Source organism: Pelodiscus sinensis, chromosome 1, assembly GCF_052426305.1.
Source record: "Pelodiscus sinensis isolate ZL-2025 chromosome 1, ASM5242630v1, whole genome shotgun sequence".
Taxonomy (NCBI): domain Eukaryota; kingdom Metazoa; phylum Chordata; order Testudines; family Trionychidae; genus Pelodiscus; species Pelodiscus sinensis.
In genome coordinates this window covers 257519850-257541380 of record NC_143052.1, presented here as the reverse complement: position 1 = coordinate 257541380, position 21531 = coordinate 257519850, and the positions used below count along the sequence as shown (strand labels likewise).

Genomic DNA, 21531 nt, shown 5'->3' with positions numbered 1-21531 from the left:
TACTTGGGGAGCAGTGATTTGCTGCTGCTACAGAGCCCGGGAGACAGCCCCTTCATTTCTCAGGGCTTCTGGCAAGGAGGCTGCAGGCATTGGTTTGTATAGAGTCCTGATTTGTGGAGATTGAGAAAAGAGACCCTATGGGATTTGTCGTTTTGTAAGCACATCACTAGCTATGTTAATTTCTTTAAGTAATATATCAGAGAAAAGTATTTCCAATAACATATGCTATGTTAATATCATTGACATTCATTCATCACAACTTTTACTATATTTTCCCTGGGCAATGCCGGGTATTTCTGCTAGTATTAAATATTTAAATATTGGCAAGACATTAGTTATCTTCCAGCCAACAGGTTCAGAACTTGATTTAAAGGATAAGTTACAAGCAACAGTTAATAGTTCCCAATTTCACATTTGAGTTCTTTCAGAACTCTTGGGGAATGCCATCTGGTCCCAGTGACTTGTTTATCAATTTGTTCCAAAACTTTGTCTAATGACTGCTCTATCTGGGACAATTCCTCGGATTTGTCACCTAAGAAGAATGGGTCAGGTTTGGGAATCCCCCTAACATTATCAGGTGTAAAGACCCCAGCAAAGAATTCATTTAGTTTCTCCACAATGATCTTATCATTTTTGAGTGCTCCTTTAGCATTTCAATCATCAAGTAGTGCCACTGGCTGTTCAGTACGCTTCCTAGTTTCTGGCTAGCTGTTCTTCAAACTCCTGTTTGGATTTCCTTATTATATTTTTAATCTTAATTTGACAGAGTTTATGCTTGTTTCTATTTTCCTCACTAAGACTGAACTTCCACATTTTAAATTATGCTTTTTTTTAATCTCACACTGTTTCTTTTACTTGTTGGTTAAGCCATGGTGACACTTTTTTGGTTCTCTTATTGTGTTTTTAATTTGGGGTACACATTTAATCTGAGCCTCTATTATGGCATCTTTGAAAAGTCTCCATGCACCTTGCAGGGATTTTACTTTTGCCATCATACCTTTTAATTTCTGTTTAACTAACCTCCTCATTTTTGTGTAGTTCCCCTTTCTGAAATTAAATGCCACAGTGTTGGGCTGCTGAGGTGATTTTCCCACCACAGGGATGTTAAATTTACAGTTATATTTACCCCTTGGACCAGATCCTGTGCTCCATTTAGGAATAAATCAAGAATTGCCTCTCCCCTCGTGGGTTTCAGAAGTCCAAAAAGCAGTCATCTAAGGTGTCATTAATTTTTTCTCTGCATCCCATCCTAAGGCATCCAGTCAATATGGGGATAGTTGAAATCCCCCACTATTTGTATTTTTATAGCCTCTCTAATTTTCCTTACCATTTCATAGTCACTGTCACTAGCCTGGTCAGGTGATTAGTAGTATATCCTGACTACTATATACTTATTATTAGAGCATGGAATTACTATCCACAGAGATTAAGATTTTTACTTCTTTTGTTTCTCTGCTTTCTTTCACGCATTGTGTCACTCTCTCACCAGCACGACCTGTTCTTTCTTTCCAATATATTTTGTACTCTGGCATAACTGTGTCCCATTCATTGTTGTCATTCCACCAAGTTTCTGTGTTGCCTATTATATCAATATCCTCCTTTAATACCAGGCACTCTAGTTCACCCATCTTATTATTTAGGCTTCTTGCATTTGTGGATAAGTACTTTACAAAATTATCACTATTTAGCTGTCTGCCATTTCCTGATGTGTTTGAATGGCACTCTTTTTTCATTTGACTGTTTCTTATCTGATATTATCCATACTTTATCATCTTCCATTCTCTCCTTCTTGCTAGTACATAGAGAATCTCTATTAATAGACTCTCCCCTAAGAGATGTCTCTGTCTGAACTATGTGCTCCTCTGCAGCTGTCGGTTTATGTGGAGCCCATACATTCTGTATAGGTTCCCCAATCCCAAAAGTTTCCCCAGTTCCTAATAGATCTGAATGCCTCCTCCCTACACCATCATCTCATCCATGCATTGAGACCCTGCAGTTCTGCCTGCCTACCTAGCACTGCATGTGGAACTGGAAGCATTTCAGAGAACACTACCATTGAGGTCCTGGATTTAAATCTCTTTCCTAGCAAGCTAAATTTGGACTCTAGAACCTCTCATTTACCCTTCTCTATGTCATTGGTATCTACATGTACCAAGACCACTGGCTCCTCCCCAGGAGTACCATAAATCTATCTAGATGTCTTGAGAGATTTGTAACCTTTGCACCAGGCAGGCAAGTCACCGTACAGTTCTCCCAGTCATCACAAACCCAGCTATCTATGTCTCTAATGTTCGAATCCCCCATTATTAACACCTGTATTTTCCTAATGACTGGAGTTTCCTCCCCTGGACAGGTATCATCAGTGCAAGGGGATACCACAACATCATCTGGAAAGAGGGTCCACTTATGGGATCATTTTCCTCTGCTCCAGTTGACTGTTTTCCTTCCCTGAGCTTTTCACCCTCCTCAACAGCACAGGGGCTATCTGACTGGAGGTGGGATAGTTCTATGATATCCCAGAAAGCTTCATCTATGTACCTGTCTGCCTCTCTTAGCTCCTCTAATCAGCCACCCTGGCCTTCAAAGTCTATACGTAGTGTCTGAGGGCCAGGAACTTCTTGCACCAAATGCACACACACGCCACCTGTCCATAGAGAAGGTAATCATACATGCTACATTGGGTGCAATAAACAGGATAGCTCCCACTCTGCTGCTGAACTTCTGCCTACATTCTCTACTACCAATATGTAGATTCTTGATAGGGTTTTTATTTAAATCAGGTAGTTTTGGCTTTAGTTTAGTTTTAAAAAAGTTTTAAACAATGTCTGGTGTATCTAGCCCCTTTACCCCCCCCCCCCACACCCCAAACTCCCTCATTAAACTCCCTGTTAGCTGCTCCTGTTCACTAAGCTTCCTGGTTACTTACTAGCAGGCTTTATATAATCCTGGCCTTCCTCCTAGCCCTGCCCCCTGGTTGAAGCTTGACCAATGGACAAAGGGTTATGTTTGAAAGCCTTGTTAAGAAGCTCACAGCTGCCAACTCAGCACACAGTCCTTTAGACAGTGCTGCAGATCCTCAAATGCCAAAGCAGTGATCAATGATAGAGAACCCTATCGAGAACAAAATCTGGAATGTGATCCAAAGGTATCTGTATCTTCATATTGATTGATTGCATGCTGACAGAAAAACTTCTTTTACACATAGTTGACTCTTCTTGAATTCAGCTCTTGTAGACTGTATGCTAATCCTACTTGAATTGAATACATATGCAAATCTTTCTTTTATGTAAATTTTTCTCTGGCAAATTGGACTTCTATGCCAGAAGTCTTAATGGTATTATGATGCATATGAGTCTATAAATACTCACACAAGGCAAACCAGTTAATTTAAGCTTCAGGGGGTAGCCAAGTTAGACTGTACAGAAAAAACAACAAATGGTCTGGTAGCACTTTGTAGGCTAACAAAACATGTAGATGGTATCATGAGATTTTGTGGGCCCAGCCCACTTCTTCAGATGACCAGAGTTTTTAGTTTAGGATGTGCAGACCCAAAATAAATAGGAGAGAAGGGGCAGGAGGAGGAAAAAAAGGAAGTGGGTAGGAAACAGGGAGCTAGAGGGAATCAGTAAGTATCTGAAGATTGGGTAGTTAAAATGAAGCAGATAAGAATCAGTCAATTGGTAGTATCCTTCCTGGCATAGGAGTCTATACAAAGAGCTGTTTGCACCTTCAGTGACTATTAAGTTGATAGTGCCCCAACCATCCTTCATCACAAGAGTAAGGCTTCTATGTGGACCCCCACCAACGGACATAACAAAAGTCTTGATTTCTACATCAACTCCTTCTGCAAACGTGCTTAAGCTGTCCTCATCAGAAAATAACAACATATAACATACAACCTCATTCATACAGAATGCAATGCTATCCACAGCCTCAAAACCAATCCTAACATCATAATCAAAGAGGCCGACAAAGGAGGCGCTATAGTCATCATGAACAGGACAGCTTATGAACAGGAGGTGAATAGACAACTCACCAATACCAAATTCTACAGGCCTCTCTCCTGTGACCCCACTAAGGAATACCAAAAAAACATGAAAAAACTGTTCATGAAGCTCCCTGATGCTGCTGAGGAACAAATTTACACTAACATCACGCTAATCCCCGACCAAGAACTTTCTATCTGCTACCTAAAATACACTGAGGGTATGTCTACACTACCCCCCTAGTTCGAACTAGGGGGAGTAATGTAGTCATACGGAGTTGCAAATGAAGCCCGGGATTTGAATTTCCCGGGCTCCATTTGCATAAAGCCGGCCGGCACTATTTTTAAATGCCGGCTAGGTCGGACCCCGTGCCTGCGGCTACATGCGGCACGGACTAGCAAGTTCGGATTAGGAAGCCTTTTCCAGAAGATCCCTTATTCCTTGAAAAGCGCCAGTCTAGACGGGATCTTCCGGAAAATAAAGCCTTTTCCGGAAGATCCCTTTTTCCTTGAAAGAAGGAATAAGGGATCTTCCGGAAAAGGCTTTATTTTCCGCAAGATCCTGTCTAGACTGGCGCTTTTCTCCGGCAAAACCCCGAGCCGGAAAAAAGCAGCAGCCATGTTCATGCAAATGCCGCGGGGGATATTTAAATCCCCCGCGGAATTTGCAATTCCGAAGTGTCTCATTAGCATCCCTTTTCCGGAAAAGGGTGCCAATGTAGACACAGCCCAGCTATATTGGGCTTTACAGAGGTGCCTGCATAGACAAGCCTGTGTCTGATTTAGGAAATGGCTACATGTGGGGATTTGCTCCCAGTTGGGCCCTGACATTTATCAGCTCTGTTCAGGGCCCTTGCAGAAAGGTGAATGCCTCCTTATTATTTTGAACTTCATAATAAACATTTTGGGTTGAAACTACTCTAAGAGATGCCATGAAAATGAACATTTGGGAGGAGTTTGACAGAGGGAGGGTGAAGATCTGACGAACAGAGGTTGTCTTAGCCACAGGGAAGAAGCACACAAGAAGTTTCTTTGTATTCAGATTACTAATGCATACAGATAAAGGAATACAGTTTGCAGCTATGTAGTACACGTATAGTTTTGTACTGGTTCATCTCTCACATCTGGCCTTCTCTTGGATTAGAATCTAGAAAAAACTAGCAGGAATTTTTTTCTCCTCTTTGTCTTTCTCAGTCTTGTTATGTTTAAGTGTTTAATTTCAAATGCACGATTTCTTTACTTAAAGACCATCTAGGGACAGCTAATAAAATGCTTGTGAAAAATCAACTACTTATATGCTATTGAGTTACCTAATGGGATGTAACATTCTTATGTTTAGTAAAATGGGTCCTGGAATGCCAGGTACATGGATTGTTATTGGGTTTTCAAAAATAAAGTACTAAAGAAAAATTAATACAAAATGTACATACGAAATGCAGTTGATCATTTAGGATATCTTAAATATGCATACTGTATAATTTAGGTATCTATCTGAGGACCATGTAAGCATTAGTATTTGAATGGCAGTAGAATTTTGTTGTATTTGTGAATGTCATAAATTATTTGAATATTCCGGCTGAGATTTTCAAAAAAATGACTGCTTAAAAGCAGGCTCCTAAATAAATAACATAATGCTCAACCATTTGAAAATCCGGTCACTTACTTAGGCACAATATAAGGATTTAGGAAAATGGCAATAATCTTTCATGTTTAAAAATATTGACCAGATTATTAAAATCATTTTTGTAAAATGACATTTGTAGGTATGTTTGGATTCTACTAGCATCAAATACCTATTTGCATATGTTATAGGAGAAAATTTGGTTGAGTTTACATCTGTCTGAGAGATATTCAAAATGTTCCTTTTGTCTACGCTTATCCTTAGTAGTATGAAAATATATAATAATAAATTGTGAACACGTTTGGTCTGTTTACTGAAAAGCCAGCAGGGTAGTATTTTTTTTTTTTAATGTTGTAAGTGAGAGAGCCAAGTCTCTGCAGGAAGCTGCAGATATTAAAAATATCAGAGTTGTATCAAAATATTTGAGAATACGCAATAGTCAGCTGTGTGCAGGCTTTCCAAACCTCTGAACATTATAGATGCAGTGCAAAACAGCATTTTCAATACTGTGCTCATTATAGAAAAATAAAGATGAAACTGCTTGAAATGTGCAGCTGGCTTCACAACAGATACTTCCAGAATCCATTAGAAATTCACATGTTGGAAATATCATTGGAAATTAATAAAATAAAAACTCAGTCACTCTTCCTGGGGTCTTTCTTCAAAGATACAAGGAGGGATAAAGTAGAGAGGTACATGAAAGAAATTTAATAATCTTACTTTTCATGAATGTTTGTTTGTTTTTCTGTATGCTCTGAAGATTAGACTCACAGATATAATACTAAGTGAGTTAAAGAAACTTAGTAATATATTGGATCTAATCTTCAGAGCATAGAGAAAAAACTAACAAAAATGCATGCAGAGTAAGATTTTTAAATTACTTTTGTGTGCCTAAGTTAAAGACAGGCACAGGTCTACTAACCTGCTTGCATTAATACTTACAACTCTGCCCTGCCCTACGCTGACTTGAGCACTTACACTCTTCAACTACAGCTCCACTTTCTGCTGGTACATTTGTAAAGTGCAGAACTTCAACACCTATTAGAAGCTCAGGATATCCTGTGACATATTTCAGAAACATCCCATATCCTATATAAGTGCCCACAGGACTGCAAGACCGAGTCCTGCTTTTCATCCTTTCATAAAGCACTAGCAAACCTCTCTCTTGCTCTTTGTAAGCTGCTGGTTCTTCTAGATTCCTAGACTGTCCCTCTGTATCCATCACCAGGCAGAGTTGAATCTGGAACCTTGTATGGGAGCCTCTATAGCTTGAGCTATAAAACCAACTGGTTCTCAGCTTAGGCTTCAGAGCTCACTCATTTTTATCTCTCACTGTAAGTGGTCTAAGTGCCACCACACAGGACAGGTGTGTGGGTTACACCTGTATTGCTACAAGAAATGTGTTTCTTTCGTTAGTTTAAAACTTGGGGGCTATGCCCCCTGCACACTGCACTCACCAACCCCCCTTTCACAGGGGGTAGGTAACCCTAGCTCTCCTCCCAGGCACCAGGGAGGGCCAAGCTGCAACCACGCCAGCCCGGGCCCCATCTCCCTCCCCTCACCCATCCACAGGCCCCTTACCCTCCCTCCCCCAACTCACACACCAACCCTTCTCCCTCCCCTACCACACCAGCCTAGACTGCCCTTCTCCCTCCTTCCCCCTCTCCCCGGCCCCACCAGCCTGAACCCTGTCTCCTCCCTCCTTCCCCCGCCCCCCGCAAGCCAGGGTCCCTTTTCCCTCCTGCCACACCATCCTGGGCCCCTTCTTTCTTCCCCTCCCCCACTGTGCCAGTCTTGGCCTCCCACCTCCCTCCTCTCCCTTAACCCCTTTTTCCCTCCCCCCGTCACCAACCTGGCCCTTTTTCTCCCTCCCAGAACTCTCCTCCCATCTGTGGCAAGCGCCAGGCCCAGCTCTAACCCCGGTGGGTAGAGAGGCACAGGGGTTCCTGCCGGCCCTGCTTGGGGCACAGTGAGGTACAGGTAGTGCTGTGTGCACATGATGCTCAGGGGCACTGCTGCCTGCTGAGTTGCCCCTGTCCTGTCCCCCTGTGGTCCCACCTGGTCTGCTCACAGCCCCAGTCCTGTCCACAGAGCCCAGGGCTCCTCATCCGCCCACCCGCTGGGAGCAGAAGGAAAGGAGCAGACAGGTTGATGCAGCTGCTCCCCAGGGCAGCTCAGGGGTGCTCTGGCAGCTATAGTAAGTGCAGCTGCTGGGGAGAGGTGAGTCTCCATGGGGGCAGCCAGACTCCAGGTGGTCAGTCACCATGCTCCAGCTCCCCAAGAGCCTGGCAACTGAGGAGCACCCCAGGAACCCACTGCTGGCATATAAGTCTGGCTTAGATACCCGCTTCTAGCACCTGTCCCTGGGCTGCTGTCACAAGTACTGCACCCTTTCCTCCCCACCCCTGACCTGTCATGGCTATGATGTGGGGTCTGCCAGCACCATGTTTCTTGGTGCTGAAAGCCCTGTGGTGTGGAGGAGAAGGAAGGGGAATAGGCGTTTGGTTTAAAATAACAATTCTAAGTGGCGAGGGGAAACTGTGAGGTCGAGCTTGAGCAGGAAGAGCAGGGAGAGAGGAAGGAGGCAGGAGGGATGCAGAGTGACGTGATGACATTCCTGTCATCCAGTAGGAAAAACTTTTTAAAATATATAGAGAGAGAACAGTAATTAGTCATAACAGCCTTTCTGTCTCAGTCCCATGTCCCCTTCTTCTTCCCCAAGTTTCTTTTCTTTTTCCTTCTGCTTCTTTCCCCATTGCTTCTCCACCTTTCCTGAGACCGTCCTGACATCAAATCCTTTATGAAAACAACCTATTTCCCTCTTTTTCTTCTGCTACTCGTTTGTTGTCTCTTTTTTCTTGCTGCCTACACTCCCATCCTTGTCATGAACTCCATTATAATTTGGATATTGCTCAGCTCTCTAAAATTTGACACTGCCTTAATTGCTCTTGATCTTGGTGCTTTCTGATTCTCTAACCTTTCTCTTCACTGAAAAAAAGACTTTTTAGAAGTTAACTTTCAGATTGTGAGGGGCTTCTAAACTACAATGTATTGGACTTATTTTCCCACTTGACTTTCAGACAATCCATAGGACAGACACAATCATTCATGTAATGACTATCTGTAATGACTTTCTGTGGCTGACAGATTCTTCCTTCTCTGTGTTGTTCTGGACCCTTAGTACAGGCTTTCACACTGGGCCTTCCATTTTCCTGGAGCACTCCCATAGCTATGCAAGTTGATCATAGTTGACCATTCCATATGGTTCCCTTCCGCGATGATACTGTTCTGTCAGTCTCTGACTCAGATTCTATTCAGCATGCTCTTCTCCTCTGGCATCTCCGCTGATAATGCTAGACCCTCAGTAGTTTTCTTTCTGCTTCTCCCTCTTGGTCACCTTACCTCTACCTTTTATCTTATTCACTGCTTTTATGAATTTATACTTACTGTACAGATCTGTTAAAGTTTTTAAGGATTCCTCTATGTGTGATATTCCTTTCATCCTACCTCAACCAAGCCAACATGTGGTTTAATTACAATGTACCTCATCCAAATATAGACAGAAATGCTATTGACAGGCAAGAGGTCTATCCTGTGACACTTCTTTTAGCCACTCCTCAGTTCAGATTTTCCATTTTTCTATTGTGTCTACACTTGGCATCATCCTTGAGTTTTAAATCCTCCACTTTCAAGTCTCCTGTACAATATACTAGATTTAGCCCTCTCTCATCACAGCAGCTTGGGGCCAGGTGAGAAGTGCTGCTCCATGGCATCTGCAGCTTCCGTAGGCACAACCAGGGGAGAGGTACATGTTCCCCAGATGAGGAATGTCCAAGTATGTCTGCCCCTTTCACTCCCCAGCCAGAGTGAGGAATGCAGCAAACTGTGCACTTTCCCTTCACTTCCTCATGAAGGGGACCATCCAGCAATATTCGTGTATGAATAAGGAAAGGGGAGCTTCAGCTCCCCACTTAAAAGGCACTGGTGATGGGGAGGTGGCTCAGGGTTGGGACAGTCCCAACCCACATGTCTCCAGCCAGCACCTTTCACCAGCCTGGTGACGTTACCTAATGTAGCAAATTATTTTCCTTTCTGCTTCATTAAGTCACCACCTAATTTCAAATCTCTTCTCAAATCTCATCTTCTCTGATGTTTAAGTGCTAATGCAGGGGTGGGGAGTCCATAGCTTCGGGGGATGGATCCAAGCAAGCTGGGGGCTGCAAGTTCCCCACCCCTATTCTAATGGAATCTCCTTTCCTCTCTAAATATTATATGTTTGATGCCTCTGTAATTGTAATGACATTTGTACAGCATTCATTCAGATAGATATTTAATTGCAAAATAAATTGTAACTTTGCTTTCATATTTAACACATTAAAATAATAGCTTATCTAAGATCTTAATTGAGAATTAGTGATTCAATGCCTGACTAGCACTGGAGGCAGTTGCCAGTGTTTGCATTTTATTTGCAAGCTCTATTCATCTGCAATTTTCTTTTTACTATAAATTCTAGCCAGCAAGTTGACAAACAGAAACAGTTACCTTGTGGTCAAAGGAGATGTGAAAGTAATTTTTTTTTTTTTAGATTCAAGATAAAACTATTCCTGCGGTAGCAATGTGAACAATTTTTTATTCTCCTTTTATCATTTAATGTCTGTCTTGATGATGAGAAAAAGCAAGGTAAGTAGTATTACCATCCCTGTGATTCTGCCTTCATAGAAAAATACTCTCTGTAGGTGGCAGCTAATGTTGTTTGTCACACTTTATCTTGATTAGAGAAGTGGGAGGAAATCCTTTATCCTGGTAGCTGTTGTGTATATATCCCCTGTTTCCATTACATTTGTGAGTGGGTTGCACTGGTAAGTTTAATATGTTTTCATTTCATCCTTTCAAGGTCAATGGAACAGTTTGACCCTTAGATGATGTCTATGTCCACTAAATGTGCACAGATCAGAGGCTTCTTTCCCCAAAAAGAAACTGCACCAAAAACTATGGTGAGACTCTGCCACTCTTATTCAAACTAATTGTGCCATTTACAGAGTAAGTATCCTGAACAGGCTTGGCAGAATCTGGAGCTTAATACGTAGGACGAAAAAGATGCCGTGATTATTCCAAATCAGTGTAAATAGGCCCCTTTGCCAATACAATACACAAACAAATAAACAAACCAAAAAACATGACAGTGAGAGGCACCTATATGGAAGCTTAATAAAGAAAAGAAATAATAATTAGTGCCTGAGAATTGTTTGCCAACTTGCAAGAAAGTGAAGCTGTGAATATTAGCTATCCTCAAAACATCAAAATCTGTTAAATAGGAGAACAAGCATTGCAATTTTCCTGTTCATTGAAGGATAAAAAGCCAGAGTGTTCTGACTTGCACAACTTGTTTGACTTGAAACATTATAACGGTACATTTAGTACACTGTAATTACATGACCATTATCATGTACATGAAAAAATTATAGTTATATTCATTATCATGACAAAGTTTGGCCCTTATGTGTCAATGATATTTGGTTTTTAACATCCAAAATGCATTGGAACTTTATAATCTTGTTTCTGTACATATTAGATTATTTTTTATCTTTCCTGAATTGCATTAATGCAGGGTTGCTCATATTTTTCTGACTAGAAAAAAAATGGTATTACCATATCCTGTATCAATAAGTTATTTGCCTTTTCAATATAATCATGAAATAATATTATAGGAAGAAAAGGTATAGTTAAAACTGTAACCTTAATTTTCCAGTGTTGATGTCTAAAGTTAAACTGTTTCCCCTATACAATCCATTACCAACTAATCAGTGTCACCTTTTGTTTATGTGCATCACAATACAAAGACAAAAGAGGAGAATAGTGTTTGAAGATATGAAAAAATGTTATTGGCCTGATCTCGCAAGGTGATTAAGTGTGTGTTCAAATGTCAGCTTGATAGCAATTCCACTGAAGACAATGAGATTACTTACATGCTTAAAAGCAAGCATATCCTTACACATTTCTCTGGATCAGGCTCATGGCCAGGGGAATTCCAGAGTGGGATTAATATCTGAAAGTACTTATAACTCATTTCATAAAATGGACTGATTTGAATTTGCTTCAGGCGGTAGCCGAGTTAGTCTGTACAGGATAAACTTAAAAAAACAACAAATAGACTGGTAGCACTTTAAAGACTAAAAAAAATGTAGATGGTACCATGAGCTTTCATGGGCACAGTCCACTTCTTCAGATGACCAGAGTGGTGTTGGATGTTCATAACTAAAATAAATAGGGGAGAAGGAATGGGGGATGGCGAGAAGGAAAGAAATGGCAGAGGGGGGAACAAGAAGAGGTAGCGGGTATAAAAAATATCAAGGGTAAAGCCCATGAAAGCTCATTATACCATCTACATGTTTTGTTAGTCTATAAAGTGGCACCAGACCATTTGTTGTACCTGAAGACTGGATAAGAGGTAGATAAGAACTGGATAAGAGGCAGATAAGAACCATTAGTAGGCAACAGAGAAGACGAGTACTAACAGAAGATACTATACACACAAAGGATCATTGGCACCTTCATTATTTGGTAGGTTGATAATGTCCCAGCCATCCTGTATCTTTATTTAATCTATTAGCTTGAGTATCAAACTTGTGAATGAATTGTAGTTCCAGTCCTTCCCTGTGTATTTGACACTATCCCTCAAAGGATGAAAATTATATAAGCAATGTCCCTTCATAGGGACATTGACTTTGTTGCCATATCTATTTTATATTGAGTCCTCATGCCAGATAACTGAAAATTTATTTTTCCTTCAACATATTCTGTGTCCCATTGGATAATAGCTTTGAAGTTTCAGGAATATTACTGATTGTATGGTTTTTTTACAGACAAAAAATAGCCATATTATTACAGATCTAAATGTTTTACTTTTTTTGCATTTTACATTTTGAGTTTTACATTTGTCTGCTGCTACAGGCAAAGTTGTTGCAGACAGCTTCAGGGGGTAGCCAAATTAGTCTGTACAGAAAAAATAACAAATGGTCTGGTAGCATTTTATAGACTAACAAAACATATAGATAGTATCATAAGCTTTCTTGGGCATAGCCCACTTCTTCAGATGACTGGAGTTTTGAGTTTAAGATGTACAGACCCAAAATAAATGGGGGGGGGGGGAGAGGGTAGTGGAAGACAGGGATTTAGAGGGAATCAGTAAGTATATGAAGATTGGTTAGTTAAAATGAAGCAGATAAGAATCAAGTCAATTTATAGTATCATCCCTGACAAAGGAATCTATACAAAGAGCTGTTTGCACCTTCAATGACTGTTAAATTGATAGTGCCCCAACAATCCTTCATCACTATTGAGTCCATTAGCATGTGAATTGAATTTGCGGATGCAAACTCTAATTCCAATGTTTCTGTGTGTATCTGGCTAGTAGAACTGGTTTGTGACAAGATAGCCACTTTGGTGCATCTAGACTACATGGCTCCGTCGACGGAGGCATGTAAGGTAGTTTACTCGGCATAGTCAAAGAAGTGGGGATTTAAATAATCCCCGTTTCATTAAAATAAAAATGGCCGCCGTGCTGTGCTGCCATTCAGCTGAACCGGCACAGCATGGTAGTCTACAAACACTGTGGTCGACAAGGGAAGCCTTTGTCAATTGCTCCGTTATGGCTCGTGAAACGAGGTTTACAAGAGCGGTCCACAAAGGTTTCTCTTGTCAATTGCGGCACATCCAGACTGCTGCGCTGTGCCCGATCAGCTGATTGTCAGTGGCGGCCATTTTTCTTTTAATGATCGGAGATTATTTAAATCCCCGTTTCTTTGACTATGCTGAGTAAACTATTTTACATGGCTCCATAAACGGAGCCATGTAGTCTAGGCACACCCTTGAAGATCTTTTAAACAGTGATTAGGAAGATTAAAGTGTTCCCCAATAGGTTTCTGTATGTTTCCTTTATGTATATCTAATTTGTGTCCATTGAGTCTTTCCTGCAGAGACTGTCCAGTTTGTCCAGTATATATAGCAGTAGGGCATTGCTGGCATTTGATGGCATAGCTCAAATTACTTGATGTGCAGTCAAATGAACTTTTGATTTGATAGCTTATGTTTTTGGCTCCAGTGATGAATTTGTTAGTATAGATATGTGAGCAGAGTTGGCATCATGTCTGGTTTCAGGGCTGGGTTTCTGGATGCGTATGATGTGGTTGTGTGTGGCATGATTACCAGAAAGAATTCGTTTCAGGTTGGGGGTTGTCTGTAAGTGAGAATAAGCTTTTATCCTAAGGCCTCTGAGAGTGAGGGATCATTTTCCAAGATGGGTTGTAGATTGTGTATAATGTGCTAGAGGGGTCCGAGTTGTGGACTATAGGTAATAACAAGTAGAATTCTGTTATTTTCTCTTTTGGGACTATCCTGAAGTAGTTCATGTCTGGGTACTTTTTTGGCTCTGTCGATTTGTTTTTTCACTTCTGCAACCAAACACAATGCCACAGAGAGGCAAGTGGCAGCAGAAGGTGAAAGACAACCCACTAGTGAAGAAGTGGCTGGCGAGGCAGCATAACTGGTGGGGTGGCCAGGCAATGAGGAGCATCAGCTCTTAGGCAGCCAGCCAAAGCAAGTGCTCAGATGTCAGAGCAAGCAAGATGCTTCTCCTGGTGGGAGATGAACTCACAGAAATATGCCTATGAGCTACATGGGTCCTTTCTAACCAACACTGTGAGGCTATGTCTAGACTGCATCCCTCTGTTGGCAGAGGGATGCAAATCAGGCATGTCAAAATTGCTGATGAAGCAGGGATTTAAGTATTCCGAGCTTCATTAGCATAAACATGGCTGCTGCTTTTTTCAAAACAGAGCTTTTTCAAAAAAAACCCTGGCAGTCTACACATGGATTTGTCAAAAATAAAGCCGTTTTCAACAGATCCTGTATTCCTCAAAAAATGAGGTTTACAGGATCTGTCAGAAAAGGGTTTATTTTCGACAGATCTGCATCTAAACTATTTTAAAAAAAAGCTCTGTTTCGAAAAAAAGCAGTGGGCATGTTTATGCTAATGAAGTGTGGGATATTTAAATCCCTGCTTCATTAGCAATTTTGACGTGCCCAATCTACATCTCTCTGTCGACAGAGAGGTGTAGTCTAGACACAGCCTAAGTGGGAGATAGAAAGGGAGCAGAGAGAGGCACAGACAATGAGCATTCTGGTTGTAGATTTCAGGAACATAAGGCGGAAGACTCCACCCCACACACTTCGGGGTAGGAGTCCTTGCCACAGTTCTAGTATTATGAACCCCTCTTATGGCATTTCCCCTAATTAATATCAGGTAACTTCCTTCCTTCCATTAAGTTTATTTTCCACACTCAGATGCTGTGGGTGGGATTGGAGAAATATTGCTTCTCAACAGTGGCAGAGGGCAGTGTGTAATTTCCCAGGATATTGGTTGGGGACTTGAGCTGGCTGTTTGTTGGATGGATGAAAAAAACCCTGGTTCCTGTTGGTTCCACCTGTCAGAAGGGTTACATTGGGAATGGTAGGTGAGAACATGTATATTTTTTACAGTGGGCATACACTCATACAGAAAAAATGGGCAACGGGTTTCCATTCCTGGCACTTTATACACTTCAAAGCTCAACTTTTGCATCTTCTCTAAAATCTGATTATTCAGACAGATTTCCTTGAAATCTGGTGTGCCTTATGGGAGGAGGAGGGAGTAGGGCGGACCTAGGCATCCAAATTTGGGTTCATGTGGCCAAAAGTTGCTGAGTTTTAGCTGCTGTTCCCCTCCCCACCACCTCTGCCCTCCAAAAAAAATCTGTTTTTTCTTCTGTTGCCTCACACATACTGTTAAACTTGGAGGTGCTAGTGACTATGAATCACAAACCTTATTATGTTTCAACCATGATTGAAGTCTCCCTTCAATTAATATGTCTGCCACAGATAAGTTAATCACGAGCACCCACCTGAGATAAAAGGAGTTTTGAACTGAATTGTTGGAGGTGTCACAATTTGTGAGTCATGAGGATCAGCTTTGTTTTGTGGAGGGATGTAATAAAAGTATTTGATTAAAAAATTAAACGTGCCTGTTTCAAGAGAGAAGTGAAAGAGTAAGGTATTGGGCCACAGTGAGTAGAGGAGAGTGGGATTATGAGACAGGGAATAAATGGAAATGTGTGGCTAGACCAGTAAGTGCTCCCCGACTGTATTGCACTGCAATCTGCAGCCCAATCTGCCTGCAGCCCTCAGTTCTGCCAGGGCTCCCCATCTCCTGTACTTCCCAACTTTGCAAATGTACCTCAGTCCTCAGCTCTCCCCAGCTCTGAGTGCTTCCACAGCTCTGCCAGTGTTCCTCAGTCCTTAACCACAGCTCTCCAGATGCCCCCAACTCCTTTGCACTGCACAGCTCTGAGTGCTCTCTGGCCCCTTGCTCTGCTGAAGGAAGGGGTCATCTGATCCAGGGCCTAGTGATTTAAAAGGGCCCAGGGTTCGTGGCTGCAACTGCTACCGGGTTAGTGGTGGTGGCTGAAGCCCTGGTCCTTTTAAATCGCTGCCAGAGACCCAAGCGGCATCTCTGGGCAATGCTGATGGCATGACTGTGGGAGGCTAGACTCATCCCTGCCCATTTGGCCCAATACTCTGCCCTCTCTGGGGGCCCAGAGCTGCACCCCACCATCTTGCCTTTGGGTCCAGCAAGTCTGTTGGCCACCCTGGCCAGTGCATTCCAATGTGCCTGCAGCCCACATCTTTACTAGTGCATCCCAATCTCCTGCAGCCCATTCCAGCCTTGAACCCCAGCACCCCTTTTTCCCCAACTCTGCCAGCAAATCCCAATCCCCCTGCATCTTCTGAAGTCTTGTGGGGAGGGTGAAACAGATATGTGAATGGTTCCTGAGAGGGGAGAACATTTGAGAGGGCTGTAAATGGAGGTGAAGAGCTTGTAAATTCCAGCAATTGTTGGACTGGCCACAAAAAGGTATGCATATTAACAGGCCTTTAGGGATATTACTGAAACAAGGCAGATTTAAGGTTGCATGGGCAACTTTAACTCTGCAGTTCCTGGTTTCCTGCTCAACTCAGTGTTCTACAAGGGGATGACATATCACCAAGCAACCCGACTCTCTGTTAATTTAGATTTTTTACCACGTAATACAATGGACCATAAAATTAGTATAATATAGGGAAAACTCAATTTCTTGTGTCATAAGTGCTTGCTAGGGTTTTGTAGAGTAAGCAATGCTTTATTTTTTTATTATTATTTTGAAACTTTCTAAATTTAAGCCAGGTGCCTAGGTAATTGGTTTACATATTAAACACATATCACCATGTCAGGTTGTCACACTGAGGTTAGGAAGGAGGTGTAGTGTTGATCTGTGAGGCAAAAACTGAGGATAAATGGTCTGACACATTCTCCACTGCACGTGTCATTTTCTCACTAAATGAAAGACTCACAGGAACGTGAAATTGCAGTTTTATTCAATATTGAACTTGGTCACTTTCATAACAGTTCCATTTATTATGTCTGTTAAGCAAATGAATTTCAGCAGTGCACATTTCCCATATTCAGTACCTGATTTTATGCAAAAATCATGTGTATTCTTTTCTTTATAATTCTGGGAGGGAGTTTGTTTCCAATGGCATTTGCTTTGTAAATATCATGGTGGCTCTCATGACTCCATAGTTAACACTTAGGTTTTGCATTTTGCACTGAAGCATAGTAAAATGTTATGAGAGTTGGTGCATGGTATTTGACGAGCAAGTGCTCTGCACATTTCTGAAAGTATTTTCTGTACAAAGCAAATTGGACTCCATGTATAGAATCCATCGTGCCTAGATGGAGCAGAAAGAGAGAATGTCTGAAATACTGAAACGAGCAGGTGGTTTTAAGGTTAGATGTGTATAATAATTGTACAATCTGAGCTTCCCTGTCAGAGTAACTCTAATAGGCCGGTGCCCACTGAACAGTGAATTGAAGTACCAGTGAGAGGAGACTGTAATGCCAGTAGTTCACAAGTATTTTATACATAATTCATAAAGCAATAGCCACTACTCTACTTTTGTAATTGTTATACAATCTTAACTTGGAGACCTTTATTGTGGATGTTATTGATCTGTGGCATTGAAATGAGGAGAACCAAGGCGTTATGGCCCATCCACTTTTTGCCACAGTAGACCCCGCCCCTTTCCCCTCCTCTCCCCTCTCTGTTCACACCGCCAGGTGCCCTGCCCAGGACAGATGGAGGTGGAGGGTCTTTGCCAGCTCTCGACAGATGCTCACATGGCTCTTACCCCAAGCCAGCTCCATCTGAGGGGCGGGGCATCACTGCCGCAGTCAGACCATGGTAAGAACCATGTAGGCAGCTGAGGAGAGCCATGGTGGACTCTCCACCATGCCTGCCATGAGCACTCCCCATCCCATCCAAGGCCCCCTGCTCAGGGTATGTAGGTATGTAGGCAGCTGTGGAGCACCTGGGTCCCTCCACCTTCTCTGGGCAGGTGGTCTGGGAGTTGGGGCCATGGGCAGGGGGTCAGTTTTCAACACCCCGGTTCTGTTCCAGATTCTGGCTTGGCTGGGGGTTTGGGTCTTTGGGGGCAAGGATAGAGCCTTGGAAGACGAGGTGTAGTAGGGGCTAATAGGTGGAGGTCCCTGACCCCCCCCCTCAACTTTTAAAAAGGCTCTGCTGCCACTGATGTTCTCATGACTGACAGTGGAGGAAAAAGTTTTTTGTGCTTATTTTGCACAATGTTCCCTGATCTGGATCTTCCTAGGAAAAACAATAGATTGTGACAAAATATTCTGTTTATTTTTGAAAGGGACTTAAAATGAAATTTGCACCTGTTCATAAAATGAAATTCTTATTAAATTTCTTCAGAAGAGTATTCTCAAAAGCTCCTTAATAAATGTAATAAATCCCCTAGACTCTGCTTGAAAAGGGTTTTAAACAAATTTTTCTTGAACTGAAAGGTATGTTCAACCCAACCAAATGTGAAAGCACTTAAATAGTGTGGTGGTAGGCACTAAATATAAATGTAAGATAAATGGATGAAAGGATAAATAAATAGGACATGGAAAGATGGAAGAACAAAATAGTAGAGTTCCTGGAGTGGCTCACAAATGTGAATGCCAACCTAAGGGCAGACTGTCCATGAGCAGAACACAAAGCCCAAATTGGTTATGTGTTCAATAATTAGCAGGTATAAAATTAATGCTTGCAACAGTTTACAAGTGGGTGGGTTTCTGAAGCATCAGTGAATGTGTCCTCAGGGGTGCCACCCATAAAGGCTGTTGAATCTCTATCTGTGGTGGTAAAGTGAATAGGCATATGGATGGAATGTGTCCCTCAATGGAGTGTATCTCTTGGTCTTCTGGTGTCTTGTGTGTCTTCTGTGGAAAAATACAGTCTGTCAGAAAAGGAAGCAGATTATTTCCCTGGTTGTGTCTCTTGTTGTTGGTCTTGTGTTTCTCCTTTGAAAGGATATGGTCTGTTCAGTGAAGGAAGCGAGTGGTTCCCTGGCTGTGTCCCTCATCAGCCGTCTCGGTCATTCATCCTGGTCCTGAATACAGCTTGTGACATGCTCTGTGTAAATGTTTCTGGACCACCTAATGGTGTCAGATACCATCAGCTGCCTCATGAGCTCATAGCAACAGTTAATTGTGGGGGTCCCACATACCGATACAGTTGCCACGTGTCTGGTTTTGAACCGGACTGTCCAATATTTGAGCTTTCTGTTCAGGAAACAAATTAAGAATATGTAAATGTCCGGTATTTTCTAAATAAGATGTAAAGTAGATTGTGATGTAAAGTCATTTGTGTCTGGTATTTTTGTTGAAACCATCTGACAACCCTACATACAGAAAGCAACCATGAGCAAGGCCCCTATCTGAACCTTATAGCCCTAGACCCTCAGGATGTCAGCCACTGGTTATTCTTCTCGATCACTTGAGCTAAGGTCCTGTGGATGACCGCGGTCCTGTTTTCGAAGGGCACTGTGATGTCTACCATGATGACCCTCTGTTCTTTGCTGAGCATAATGATGATGGGTCGCAGCTGGCTGTCCGTTTCAGGGATGATAGAGTCCAGGGTTGTCAGCATGCCTTTGACCAGCTGGTCCTGGATGGCATTGTGGCAGAGCTGCCAGGCCCTGGAGTGGCTCTGGCAGCCTCACAGGATGTGGGGCAGTACCTCATTGGCAGAGTGGCACCATCTACATCATGCTACACACAAAGTGAGCTTGATTGATTTCTAGGTATTCATTTATCAGTGTTTGGTGAGGTCTAAAGGCATTGGCATTAGGTGGCATGAGTATGCCAGTGCCTCGCACTATTATGAGAGCTTGAAATTAAAATGTTAGCTGAAGTATTTTGGAAATTGTAGATGTGTCTTCTGAGGAAGAGGATCAATTGTAGAAAAAGATTTGTTTGTTGAATTTCAAATGTATAGATTTGTTTAAAAGCAACATTTCTCTGGTTTTCTCATTTCTAAACCCCAGTTCCTTGGAACTTCAAATTACCTGCATATGCAGGAGAACTCCAAATTCTTAAGCATTTAAGTTTTCAAAGGAAACATCAGGTATTCTCTAAGGTATATGTGCATGGAAACTTTTTAAAGACACCATAATAGAGACCCAACTTAAATGTATACCCCAAATTAAAAAACATAGCAAGAGACCTAAAAAAGAGTCACCGTGGCTTAACCACCAAGTAAAAGAAGCAGTGAGGGACAAAAAGGTATCTTTTAAGAAGTGGAAGTCCAATCCTAGTGAGATAAATTGAAAGCAACATAAACACTGTCAAAGTGTAAAAATGTAATAAGAAAAGCAAAAAAAGATTTTGAGGAACAGCTAGCCAAAAACTCAAAAAGAAATAACAACATGTTTTTTAAGTACATTAGAAGCAGGAAGCCTGCTAAAAAACCTGTGGGTCCCCTAGATGATCGAGCTATAAAAGGAGCAATCAAGGACGATAAAGCCATTGCGGAGAAACTAAATGATTTCTTTGCTTCAGTCTTCACGGCTGAGGACGTTGGGGAGATTACTGAATCTGCACCGTCCTTTTTGGGTGATGAATCTGAGGAACTGCCCCGGATTGAAGTGTCATTAGAGGAGGTTTTGGAACAAATAGAAAAACTTAATGTTAACAAATCTCCGGGACCGGATGGCATTCATCCAAGAGTTCTAAAAGAACTCAAATGGGAAATTGCTGAGCTATTATCTGTGGTTTGTAACCTATCCTTTAAATTGGCTTCCGTACCTGATGACTGGAAGGTAGCCAACGTGACACTAATATTTCAAAAGGGCTCTAGAGGCGATCCTGGCAATTACAGACCGGTAAGTCTAACTTCAGTACCGGGCAAATTAGTTGAAACAATTGTAAAGAATAAAATTGTGAAGCATGTAGAAGAACATAATTTATTGGACAAAAGTCAACATGGTTTCTGTAAAGGGAAATCCTGTCTTACTAATCTGTTAGAGTTCTTTGAAGGGGTTAACAAACATGCGGACAAGTGGGATCCAGTAGATACAGTATACTTGGATTTTCAGAAAGCCTTTGACAAGGTCCCTCACCAAAGGCTCTTGTGTAAATTACATGGCCATGGGGTAAGAGGGAAGGTCCTTTCTTGGATTGAGAACTGGTTAAGACAGGAAACAAAGGGTAGGAATAAATGGTAAATTTTCAGATTGGAGAGGGGTGACTAGCGATGTACCACAAGGGTCAGTCCTGGGACCAATCCTTTTCAACTTATTCATAAATGATCTGGAGAAAGGGGTAAGCAGTGAGGTAGTAAAGTTTGCAGATGATACCAAACTGTTTAGGATAGTCAAGACAGAAGCAGACTGTGAGGGACTCCAAGAAGATCTCACCAAACTGAGTGATTGGGCAACAAAATGGCAAATGAAATTTAATGTGGATAAGTGTAAAGTAATGCACATCGGGAAAAATAACCCCAACTAT

The 21531-nt window shown here is 41.9% G+C and overlaps 1 protein-coding gene across 2 annotated transcripts in view; it reads left to right on the top strand.

Moving 5' to 3' along the window:
• Positions 1 to 21531, top strand: part of GPC6 (glypican 6) — a 1157918-nt gene that overhangs the window by 683423 nt on the left and 452964 nt on the right. The window lies entirely within an intron of this gene.